The sequence below is a fragment of the Cyprinodon tularosa genome, unplaced genomic scaffold (assembly GCF_016077235.1).
Source record: "Cyprinodon tularosa strain WSP-4 unplaced genomic scaffold, ASM1607723v1 ctg777, whole genome shotgun sequence".
In the NCBI taxonomy this organism is placed as follows: domain Eukaryota; kingdom Metazoa; phylum Chordata; class Actinopteri; order Cyprinodontiformes; family Cyprinodontidae; genus Cyprinodon; species Cyprinodon tularosa.
The window spans coordinates 211,891-220,986 of NW_024039537.1; the positions used below are offsets into that span (position 1 = coordinate 211,891).

The 9,096-nt window shown below is 37.8% G+C and overlaps 2 non-coding genes across 2 annotated transcripts; both read right to left on the minus strand.

Moving 5' to 3' along the window:
- Positions 1-2,564: 2,564 nt before the first annotated feature.
- Positions 2,565-2,636, minus strand: trnaw-cca. Its single transcript has one exon. It is a non-coding gene; the product is annotated as a tRNA-Trp (tRNA).
- Positions 2,637-8,699: 6,063 nt separating this feature from the next.
- trnaw-cca lies at positions 8,700-8,771 on the minus strand. The gene has a single exon. It is a non-coding gene; the product is annotated as a tRNA-Trp (tRNA).
- Between the last annotated feature and the right edge of the window lie 325 nt (positions 8,772-9,096).

The window sequence follows — 9,096 nt, forward strand, 5'->3', positions numbered from 1 at the left end:
TTAACTTTTACTTCTTTTTCACTGGCCCTAATCGTCTTCCGTACAGAGAAATATCCTGCTTACCTAAAAATAAAAGCATATAAAAGGTACTTGTTTATATATATATATATATATATATATGTATACATATATATATATATATATATATATATATATATATATATATATATATATATATATATATATATATATATATATATATATATATATATATATATATATATATATATATATATATATATATATATATATATATATATTTGATGTAATTATTAATTCTTAGTTGTGTTGATTATTGAATATTATTTGATAAAATAAACATAATCATCTTGCTCTTTTTTGGATTATATGTTCGGATTGATGAGCACAGATCAATTCAATTTTATCCACAAGTTAGTTAGTAGTATCAGACTTAATAAACATCCTTTTTTAATGTCTTTTACATAAATGTTACATATTATATTTAATTTAGCAATCGCATATCCGTACAGATGTAAATTTGGATTTGGGTGTAACTGAGAAATACCATTTGTGTTATGAAATAAAAAAGTTCTGTCTGTTATGAGTAAAAAATTACTTAAAATCTTTTAGCCTTAACTTTTTAAAGGTCTTGTTCTTTCTGCTGAACCTTTTCCTCAATCCAGAACAAATCTTTGTTTATGTTTATGTTTCTTATCAATGCAATTTAATGAATGACATTTTTCCACTGACAGTTGAATCAACACAATCTTGAAGTTCTTTTTGTCCCAGGAGATTCGAATGCACCATGGAGAGTATGGGATAACTGCCAACCATGAATCCTAAAGCCATAACAGTTTTTTTTTATCTAAACAACAGCCACTTAACCCCTGACACACTGCCAAAAACAACACACAACTAACACCAAAAACAACATAAGACCACTGATGAGAGGAAAGTTTCCCTCAGAAATACAAGAGATGGCATAAGAAAGTCTCCTTGGCTTTAAAAGATACTGCAAATAGTTTTTATTTTTTAACTATTCCCTTTGAATATTCAAAAAACAATGAGAGAAGTTTCAGTAATGTTGGTCAGAAAACAGAACATACCATTATTATATTACATATTTTTAAGAATTTGGGTAGGAACCAGCCCAAATGCATCATCGGCACTTAAGAAATTACCCTTCTTCTCTCCTGCTTAACCCCGATCTCATTTCAGTTTGTTTTCACGGTGTAGTTCACAGTGAGCGGGGTCAAAGGCCGAGGAGGGGGACAGTGTGGAGGAGGGGGTTTCCAGGGTGAGTTGGGGCCACCGAGTGAGTCTGAGAATAAAAAGCAAGGCTGAGAGCTGGAAGAGGGAGAGATGGAGCCTTAAAAGATGACAGCCAGTTGAGGATTTCAAAATAAAAGTGACGGTCAAGGTGTAGGCCTAGCTGAGGGGGATGGTTTCAGGAAAATATATCAGAGCTGGTCTAAAAAATATTAAAACAAAACAAATTTATCTAGATAAAAAAAAAAATGAACAGAGAACAATCAAAAACTATCATAAAAACAAAAAATATATGATGATAAATTTGGACTTTTTGTTTAAGATCAAGAGCAGAGATCAGATAAGACGTGTAGATTAGTCTGCGAAGCAGGTGGATCTGTTTGTAGATTAAAGGGTTGAATGTTGAAATCATGTCAAAGTCCAGTAAAAATAATTAACCCACTATCCATTCAAATGATAGTGGTAAAATATGCACTTGTTTTTAAATTTTTTTCTAAGCCGGCTCCAGGCTGCACGTGATCCAAATGAGCCAATGAGCTGTCAGTCTGGGTTGCTGCTGCTGCTACTTTTAGACACAGCAGGCAAACCTGTGGCAAGCCGGGCGATGGGAAAGAAGGAGAAGACCATGAGAAAAAGAGAGCAGAGAAAGTGTGGACTGCTGGAAGAACTGCGGTGAACTGGTGAAAGAAAAGTGAAATGGCGTGCTCAAAGATGACCCTGCACATTTAGAGGATGTTTGGCTCAACCTGCTGCTGTAAAGCAGGATTCTCTGCAGAGTGCTTCTTCTACAGCTGAGAGAACAGAGAGGGCACCAGTGATGATATGAAATTTGCACATTATAATATCCAAGTGAGAAGCAACAGCTAATAATTCTCCACAAAAAGAGAAAAAAACTATTTTTTTTTCTATGCCTTTCCTTGCGTTATGTTTTGCTCCTCTATGCATATAAATATAGAGCAAATATTGTGAAGGTATCAGGATCTTTAGTGCCTTCTTGACCCATTTCATAGCTTTAAATACAATGGTTAAATGAACAAAATTGAGATTTTGATTCAAGCTACCGTGCAAAGCGCCTATATGTCTATGTTTCTGAAAGGCGTGTCGTTAAAGGGAATTGTTGGCCTTGATGAATAAACGGAATAGACTTTTTTGCCATGTGGTTGCCAAATCTGGGAGTTTCACATGTCTCTGGAAGGTGTGTCATTAAAGAGAATTGTGATTCTGCATGAATAGGTGAGGTTTTTATTTGACATATGTGGGAGACTAATATTGATGACTTGACAGCCTTAAGCCAAATAATTTAAAGGTATTCCTTAAAAAAAAGCAACGTACAATGACCCTGACGTGATTTGAACACGCAGCCTTCTGATCTGGAGTCAGACGCGCTACCATTGCGCCACAGAGTCCTGAAATACAGCTCCCCCTTGTCACAAACGCATATTTGCCAGGTAAAAGATATAACACTAGATAGTTGAAATAAGATACCAAGATTCATGTGTAGCAAGCCAAAGTGTATTCCTGACATCGATTTCCTCATTTACAAGACAGAAGAATCCAATTGCCTTCTCCAGTAGATCTGGTTTCCAAACAAAAAAAGTTAAAAACTCTCCATTGGACTTTGTTGATAAGTTTGAAGAGGTTTCACTTCCCATCCAGAACGCTTTAGCAATTCAAAATGTCATGAATAGCGTAGAGTTCGAGGCTATATACAATAGCCCATCAAGCCCTTGTTTTATTTTAGAAAACATGCCAATTGAATCAGACGAACGTGTCCACCCCTTGGAATAGGAGTCTATTGGCTTCTTTAGTTAACCTGCAAAGCTCCATACATGTCTATGTCACTGAAAGGGGTATCGTTAAAGAGAATTGTGATTCTATGGGAATTGGGGAGGTTTTTTTATACATATGTGGGAGACTTACATGGATAACAGAGTCCTGACATACAGTCCCCCATGTCACATGGACATATTTGCCAGATAAAAGATATAAAACACTAGATAGTTGAAACAGGATACCAATATTCATTTGTAGCAACATAAGTGGAGACTCACATGGATGACCCCAAAGCCTTAAGCCAAACAATTCAAAGGCTATCCTTCAAACAAGGTATGTACAATGACCCTGACGAGATTCGAACACGCAGCCTTCTGATCTGGAGTCAGAAGCGCTACCATTGCGCCACAGAGTCCTTAAATACACCTCACTCTTGTCACAAGACCATAATTGCAAGGTAAAAGATATAACACACTAGATAGTTGAAATAAGATACCAAGATTCATGTGTAGCAAGCCAAATTGTATTCCTGACATTGATTTCCTCATTTACAAGACAGAAGAATCCAGTTGCCTTCTCCAGTAGATCTGGTTTCCAAACAAATAGTTAAAAACTATCCATTGGACTTTGTTTATAAGTTTGAAGATGTTTCGCTTCCCATCCAGGAAGCTTTAGCAATTCAAAATGTCATGAATAGCGTAGAGTTGGAGGCTATGTACAACAGCCCTTCAAGCCCTTGTTTTATTTTAGAAAACATGCAAATTGAATCAGATAAACATGTCTACCCCTTGGAACAGAAGTCGCTTGGCTTCTTTAGTTAACCTGCAAAGCTCCATACATGTCTATGTCTCTGAAAGGGGTATCGTTAAAGAGAATTGTTGGCCTGGCTAAATAGGCAAGGTGTTTTTGCCATGTGGTTGCCAAATGTGAGAGTTTCACATATCTCTGGAAAGTGTGTCATTAAAGGGAATTGTGATTCTGTGTGAATTGGTGAGGTTTTTTGACATATGTGGGAGACTCACATGGATGACAGAGTCCTGACATACAGTTCCCCATGTCACATGGACATATTTGCCAGATAAAAGATATAAAACTCTAGTTAGTTGAAACAGGATACTAATATTCATGTGTAGCAACGTACGTGGAGATTCACATGGACGACCCCAATGCCTTAAGCCAAAAAATTTGAAAGCATTGCTTCAAACAAGGCATGTACAATGACCCTGACATGATTCGAACACACAGCCTTCTGATCTGGAGTCAGACGCGCTACCATTGCGCCACAGAGTCTTGAAATACAGCTCCCCCTTGTCACAAAGGCATATTTTCCAGGTAAAAGATATAAAACAGTAGGTAGTTGAAATAAGATACCAAGATTCATGTGTAGCAAGCCAAATTGTATTCCTGACATTGATTTCCTCATTTACAAGACAGAAGAATCCAGTTGCCTTCTCCAGTAGATCTGGTTTCCAAACAAATAGTTAAAAACTATCCATTGGACTTTGTTTATAAGTTTGAAGATGTTTCGCTTCCCATCCAGGAAGCTTTAGCAATTCAAAATGTCATGAATAGCGTACAGTTCGGGGCTATATACAATAACCCATCAAGCCCTTGTTTTATTTTAGAAAACATGCAAATTGAATCAGACGAACGTCTCCACCCCTTGGAATAGGAATCGCTCAGCTTCTTTTGTTAACCTGCAAAGCTCCATACATGTCTATATCTCTGAAAGGGGTATTGTGAAAGAGAACTGTTGGCTTTGCTATATAGGCAAGGTGTTTTTGCCATTTGGTTGCTTCACATGTCTCTGGAAGGTGTGTCATTAAAGGGAATTGTGATAATGGGTGAAGTTTTTTTGACATCAATTGGAGACTCACATGGACGACCCCAAAGCCTTAAGCCAAATAATTTAAATGCATTCCTTCAAACAAGGCATCTACAACGACCCTGACAGATAAAAGACATAAAACAGATAAAAAACACTAGATAGTTGAAACAGGATACTAATATTCATGTGTAGCGACATATGTGGAGACTCACATGGATGACCCCAATGCCTTAAGCCAAATAACTTGAAGGCACTCCCTCAAACAAGGCATGTACAATGACCCTGACGTGATTCGAACATGCAGCCTTCTGATCTGGAGTCAGACACGCTACCATTGTGCCACAGAGTCCTGAAATACAGCTTCCCCTTGTCACAAAGGCATATTTGCCAGGTAAAAGATATAACACACTAAATAGTTGAAATAAGATACCAAGATTCATGTGTAGCAAGCCAAATTGTATTCCTGACATTGATTTCCTCATTTACAAGACAGAAGAATCCAGTTGCCTTCTCCAGTAGATCTGGTTTCCAAACAAATAGTTAAAAACTATCCATTAGACTTTGTTTATAAGTTTGAAGACGTTTCGCTTCCCATCAAGGAAGCTTTAGCAATTCAAAATGTCATGAATAGCGTAGAGTTCGAGGCTATGTAAAACAGCCCATCAAACCCTTGTTTTACTTTAGAAAACATGCAAATTGAATCAGACGAACATGTCTACCCATTATCGCAATTGGCCTGGCTAAAAAGGAAAGGTGTTTTTGCCAAACAGGATACCAATAATCATGTGTATCTACATACGCGGAGACTCACATGGATGACCCCAAAGCCTTAAGCCAAACAATTCAAAGGCTATCCTTCAAACAAGGTATGTACAATGACCCTGACGAGATTCGAACACGCAGCCTTCTGATCTGGAGTCAGAAGCGCTACCATTGCGCCACAGAGTCCTTAAATACACCTCACTCTTGTCACAAGACCATAATTGCAAGGTAAAAGATATAACACACTAGATAGTTGAAATAAGATACCAAGATTCATGTGTAGCAAGCCAAATTGTATTCCTGACATTGATTTCCTCATTTACAAGACAGAAGAATCCAGTTGCCTTCTCCAGTAGATCTGGTTTCCAAACAAATAGTTAAAAACTATCCATTGGACTTTGTTTATAAGTTTGAAGATGTTTCGCTTCCCATCCAGGAAGCTTTAGCAATTCAAAATGTCATGAATAGCGTAGAGTTGGAGGCTATGTACAACAGCCCTTCAAGCCCTTGTTTTATTTTAGAAAACATGCAAATTGAATCAGATAAACATGTCTACCCCTTGGAACAGAAGTCGCTTGGCTTCTTTAGTTAACCTGCAAAGCTCCATACATGTCTATGTCTCTGAAAGGGGTATCGTTAAAGAGAATTGTTGGCCTGGCTAAATAGGCAAGGTGTTTTTGCCATGTGGTTGCCAAATGTGAGAGTTTCACATATCTCTGGAAAGTGTGTCATTAAAGGGAATTGTGATTCTGTGTGAATTGGTGAGGTTTTTTGACATATGTGGGAGACTCACATGGATGACAGAGTCCTGACATACAGTTCCCCATGTCACATGGACATATTTGCCAGATAAAAGATATAAAACTCTAGTTAGTTGAAACAGGATACTAATATTCATGTGTAGCAACGTACGTGGAGATTCACATGGACGACCCCAATGCCTTAAGCCAAAAAATTTGAAAGCATTGCTTCAAACAAGGCATGTACAATGACCCTGACATGATTCGAACACACAGCCTTCTGATCTGGAGTCAGACGCGCTACCATTGCGCCACAGAGTCTTGAAATACAGCTCCCCCTTGTCACAAAGGCATATTTTCCAGGTAAAAGATATAAAACAGTAGGTAGTTGAAATAAGATACCAAGATTCATGTGTAGCAAGCCAAATTGTATTCCTGACATTGATTTCCTCATTTACAAGAAAGAAGAATCCAGTTGCCTTCTCCAGTAGATCTGGTTTCCAAACAAATAGTTAAAAACTATCCACTGGACTTTGTTTATAAGTTTGAAGATGTTTGGCTTCCCATCCAGGAAGCTTTAGCAATTCAAAATGTCATGAATAGCGTACAGTTCGGGGCTATATACAATAACCCATCAAGCCCTTGTTTTATTTTAGAAAACATGCAAATTGAATCAGACGAACGTCTCCACCCCTTGGAATAGGAATCGCTCAGCTTCTTTTGTTAACCTGCAAAGCTCCATACATGTCTATATCTCTGAAAGGGGTATTGTGAAAGAGAACTGTTGGCTTTGCTATATAGGCAAGGAGTTTTTGCCATTTGGTTGCTTCACATGTCTCTGGAAGGTGTGTCATTAAAGGGAATTGTGATAATGGGTGAAGTTTTTTTGACATCAATTGGAGACTCACATGGATGACCCCAAAGCCTTAAGCCAAATAATTTAAATGCATTCCTTCAAACAAGGCATCTACAACGACCCTGACAGATAAAAGACATAAAACAGATAAAAAACACTAGATAGTTGAAACAGGATACTAATATTCATGTGTAGCGACATATGTGGAGACTCACATGGATGACCCCAATGCCTTAAGCCAAATAACTTGAAGGCACTCCCTCAAACAAGGCATGTACAATGACCCTGACGTGATTCGAACATGCAGCCTTCTGATCTGGAGTCAGACACGCTACCATTGTGCCACAGAGTCCTGAAATACAGCTTCCCCTTGTCACAAAGGCATATTTGCCAGGTAAAAGATATAACACACTAAATAGTTGAAATAAGATACCAAGATTCATGTGTAGCAAGCCAAATTGTATTCCTGACATTGATTTCCTCATTTACAAGACAGAAGAATCCAGTTGCCTTCTCCAGTAGATCTGGTTTCCAAACAAATAGTTAAAAACTATCCATTAGACTTTGTTTATAAGTTTGAAGACGTTTCGCTTCCCATCAAGGAAGCTTTAGCAATTCAAAATGTCATGAATAGCGTAGAGTTCGAGGCTATGTAAAACAGCCCATCAAACCCTTGTTTTACTTTAGAAAACATGCAAATTGAATCAGACGAACATGTCTACCCATTATCGCAATTGGCCTGGCTAAAAAGGAAAGGTGTTTTTGCCAAACAGGATACCAATAATCATGTGTATCTACATACGCGGAGACTCACATGGATGACCCCAAAGCCTTAAGCCAAACAATTCAAAGGCTATCCTTCAAACAAGGTATGTACAATGACCCTGACGAGATTCGAACACGCAGCCTTCTGATCTGGAGTCAGAAGCACTACCATTGCGCCACAGAGTCCTTAAATACACCTCACTCTTGTCACAAGACCATAATTGCAAGGTAAAAGATATAACACACTAGATAGTTGAAATAAGATACCAAGATTCATGTGTAGCTAGCTAAAGTGTATTCCTGACATTGATTTCCTCATTTACAAGACAGAAGAACCCAATTGCCTTCTCTAGTAGATCTGGTTTCCAAACAAATAGTTAAAAACTATCCATTGGACTTTGTTTATAAGTTTGAAGACGTTTCGCTTCCCATCCAGGAAGCTTTAGCAATTCAAAATGTCATGAATAGCGTAGAGTTGGAGGCTATGTACAACAGCCCTTCAAGCCCTTGTTTTACTTTAGAAAACATGCAAATTGAATCAGACGAACGTGTCCACACCTTGGAATAGGAGTTGCTTGGCTTCTTTTGTTAACCCGGAAAGCCCCATACATGTCTATGTCTCTGAAAGGGGTATCATTAAATAATACCAATCATGTGTAGCAACATACGTGGAGACTCACATGGATGACCCCAAAGCCTTAAGCCAAATAATTTGAAGGCATTCCTTCAACCAAGGAAAGTACAATGACCCTGACGTGATTCGAACACGCAGCCTTCTGATCTGGAGTCAGACGCGCTACCACTGCGCCACAGAGTCCTGAAATACAGCTTCCCCTTGTCACAAAGGCATATTTGCAAGGTAAAAGGTATAACACACTAGATAGTTGAAATACGATACCAAGATTCATGTGTAGCAAGCCAATTAAAAGTGTACAATCAGTATACTAAAATGTTATAATTAATATGATAGTGAAGTTTTTCTAACTAAAGAAAACTGCATATTTTAAAATTTTATGGTCTGAGAGTGCAATCAAATTCAATTCAAATTTGTTAATCAATACAAATTTTGTTTGATATGTTTCTTAATTAAAAGGTAGATTTCTAACACAGCAAAGTTTGTTGATAGTGCTGGTGTCTGAGCA